The following is a 3,902-nucleotide window of genomic DNA, read 5'->3' as shown; positions in this document are numbered from 1 at the left end:
AACAAACTGATGGTGGCCAGAGGGGAGGAGTGTGGGGGGGGTGGGGGCAAAATGGGTACAGGGGAAAGGGAGATATAGGCTTCCGGTTATAGAATGAGCAAGTCACAGGACTAAAAAGCAGAGCATAAGGAATACAGTCAATGATATTGTAATAGCAATGTAATGGGACAGATGGTAGCTATACTTGTGGTGAACATAGCACGGTGTATGAATTTGTCAAATCGCCAAGTTGTAATACACCTGAAACTAGTGTAACACTGCATGTTAACTATAGTCAAGTAAGAAAAATTTTTAAAAATCAAAGCACAGCTCCAGTCATCCAAGATGCTGAAAGGAAAGAAGGTTAAGAACAAGATGGGCAACCCTGTTCCTGCTGACATGAGGAAGCAGGAGGCCAAGAAGGTGGTCAATCCCCTATTTGAGAAAAGGCCCAAGAATTTTGGTATTAGACAGGATATCCAGCCCAAAAGGGACCTCATCCGCTTTGTCACCAATCAGGCTGCAGTGGCAAAGGGATATTCTCTATAAATGTCTAAAAGTGCCTCCCATAATTAACCAGTTCACCCAGGCCCGGGACCACCAAGCAGCCACTCAACTGCTTAAGCTGGCCCACAGATACAGACCAGAGACAAATAAGAAGCAAAGATTGTTGCTCCAGGCTGAGTAGAAAGCTGCCAGCAAAGGTGATGTCCCCTCTAAGAGGTCACCTGTCCTTCGAGCTGGGGTTAATACTGTCACCGTCTTGGTGGAAAACAAGAAGGCTCAGCTGGCGGTGATTGCACATGATGTGGATCCCACTGAGGTGGTTGTCTTCCTGTGTGCCCTGTGTTGTAAGATGGGGGTTCCCTACTGCATTATCAAGGGAAAGGAGGCCAAGCTAGGACATCTGGTCCACAGGAAGACCTGCACTACTGTCACCTTCACACAGGTTAACTCGGAAGACAAAAGAGCTGTAGTTCTGGCTAAGCAGGTGGAAGCTATCAGGACCAATTACAATGACAGATATGATGAGATATGCTGTCACTGGGGACACAATATCCTAGGTCCACAGGCAGTGGCTCACATTGCCAAGTTGGAAAAGGCTAAAGAACTGGCCACAAAATTGGGCTAAGCATAAGCTGTTGAATTTTCTGTACATAAAAGTTACAAAAAGTTCTCTTTCAAAAAAAGTCAAAATAGCACAAAAAAGACACATTCTTTTTATAAAAACAGACAAATCCAGATTGCTTATCTGAAATAGATGGGCTCCAGTCATTCTTTGAAAATTTCTTTTAGTTCAATTTTTAAAAATTAGTAACAAAGATGTGTAAAACATATCTGTGGCAATCTCTAATTTCATCATCTTTGATTTTTGAAAGATTATATATAATCTACTATTACCAACATATATATCATCAATATATAGTCTCCTTGAGGGTCTTTTCTATCTGTCCATCTCTCAGCCTCTTAATAGAGTGCCTTTTCAAAATAGATATTTGATAATTTACATTGAGATATAATGGATGCTAATAATTTCTAAAGGGATCTCAGTGCACAGCTGAAAGGAGGAATTGCTATGAGAGAGAAGCTTAAAAGAAGATAGTGAGAAAAATATATCATTCATTTGTTCAAAGACACTTGAGTGCCTACTCTTTGCTGATGCTCTGCTAAGCACAATGGGGGGATGGAGGAAAATATGATTAGGGCTTGAAGTATCAATAATACTTATCAATAATTAAGGATATAAGGTATACATATGATGTGTACTAGACACTAAGTAGGAAGAAAAAGTGAGTGACAATGAAAACATCTAGGACTTAAGGAGAAGTAGAAATCACTTGCATCTGAGAACGTTCTAAAGACTGCTCATAAATAGAGTGATGATAATTAGCATAGCTAAGTTAATAATTATCTAAATGGGCTGAAGGGAAAATAGAGTGGCAGGGATCAAAACTGATTCTCTGGATCCTGTCTGAATCTTATTAAAATTGTGTCAGGAGAAATATGACAGAGAGCCCATGACTAAAAGTTACCTTGCTTATATGCTATGATTTGCAAATTAATCAATCTCACAATTTGATCACTGTGATTCCTAAGAGTTTTGTATTAGTTTCATTTAGCAATTTTATGTTTATAGATTGTCATTTTTTTTAATTTTTAAAGAAGCTCTTTATCCCTAAATTATGCAGCCTTTGTGCCAAAAATTTGGAAACATTCAGGTTGTTCAGTCATGGATACAAAACAACTAGCATGAAATCAAAGGGTCTGCGATAAAATATTTAGCTAGAAATTTAAAAGCCTAGTTAATATTTAACCCCAAAATTACATAATAATAATAATGATAACGAATGTGACTCATGATAACCATTAGAGTTTTATAAAATTAAATTAATGATGGTTTTAAAACATGAAATGATCATTTCAAGGGAAGAAAATTAGTTTTGTGTGACCATATGCTACAAATTGAGAATAGATTTAGAAAGTATCAAAAAGCACTGAAATAATACAGATACAAAAAAATCTTCTAGTATTTGACCGTTATCAAACACTCAGAGATTCCCCACTGCCTAATGGTTATCCCCTTCCCACATTTCTCAGCATGGGATACAAGTCTTCCCCAACACTTTTGTCCCTTCTTGCTTTTCTAGTGTCCAACTCACCCAAACCCTGCTGGAGCAAAGTTACTTTATTTTCTTAAAAACTGCAGGGGCGCCTGGGTGGCGCAGTCGGTTAAGCGTCCGACTTCAGCCAGGTCACGATCTCGCGGTCAGTGAGTTCGAGCCCCGCGTCAGGCTCTGAGCTGATGGCTCAGAGCCTGGAGCCTGTTTCCGATTCTGTGTCTCCCTCTTTCTGTGCCCCTCCCCCGTTCATGCTCTGTCTCTCTCTGTCCCAAAAATAAATAAATGTTGAAAAAAAATTAAAAAAAAAAAAAAAAACTGCAAAGGCCTTCCCATATCTTGTCTTGTGCTACTGTAGTATAAACCTTTCTCCAAAACTCTGGATGGAGTAAGCCTGTTAAGGTCCAATAAACATACTACTTTTATCATGAGGTAAAATAGTCTCAGCTATGACAGCCTTAAATGTGACTAGACATTGTGCAATTTATAGAGAACACTGGGAAGAGTGTGGACAACATCTCAAACCAAGGAATACTTGGAAAACTCAACTACCAGGTATACTAGGACCCGTGAAACAGTGGATCAGAAGGAAAGGGAGGAAACTGGAAGAATAAGGAAGAATAGAGAAACTGAAGTAGCTCAGGTTGTGTGTGTGTGTGTGTGTGTGTGTGTGTGTGTGTGTGCATGTGTGGTGGGGTGGGCATGGAAGGAGAACAAAGATGCAAGGAGCTACCAGGAATGTTACTCAGCGATGTTGTAAATTTAGACTTGTTTCCAACAGAGATCAATATTTTTTTTCAGTTTTGCTTGTTCTTTTTTAACTACTGCCTTATTGAGATGTAATTCACATAGAAAATTCACACACCACATTTAAAGTATATTATTTAATGGCTTTTTGTATATTCACAGGCATGTAAAATCATCCCCATAGTCAATTGTAGAACATTTTCATTATCTCAGAAAAGAAACTCCTTATCTTGTAGCCACCACTCTCTTGTATCCTCATCCCCGCAGACCTAAGCAAGTACTCATCTACTTCCTGTTCTATAGGTTTGCCTATTAAAGACATTTCATATAAACAAAATCATACTATTTGGTCTTGTGAAACAGGCTTATTCCACTCAGCATAATGTTTTCAAGGTTCATTCATGTTTATCAGGGGTCAAATAGCAGATGGAAGCAATTAGCAGATGGATAATTCACTGGGAGTGGTGGGCAAGAGACCAGTTCGTACAAAGGTCCACCCTCCCAGAACAACAACTTTGTGAGAGTTAATCAAGATGTGAGGAGCAGGTCTTGCTACCC

The 3,902-nt window shown here is 39.1% G+C and overlaps 1 pseudogene; it reads left to right on the top strand.

Moving 5' to 3' along the window:
• Positions 1-223: 223 nt before the first annotated feature.
• On the top strand, positions 224-1,111 carry LOC112862081 (large ribosomal subunit protein eL8 pseudogene; annotated as a pseudogene).
• The last annotated feature ends 2,791 nt before the right edge of the window (positions 1,112-3,902 follow it).

The sequence above is a fragment of the Puma concolor genome, chromosome B2 (genome assembly GCF_028749965.1).
Source record: "Puma concolor isolate L17-30 chromosome B2, mPumCon1.1.hap2, whole genome shotgun sequence".
NCBI classification, from domain to species: Eukaryota; Metazoa; Chordata; class Mammalia; order Carnivora; family Felidae; genus Puma; species Puma concolor.
The sequence above is the reverse complement of the archived record's forward strand: the minus strand, read 5'-3'. Positions and strand labels throughout refer to the sequence as shown.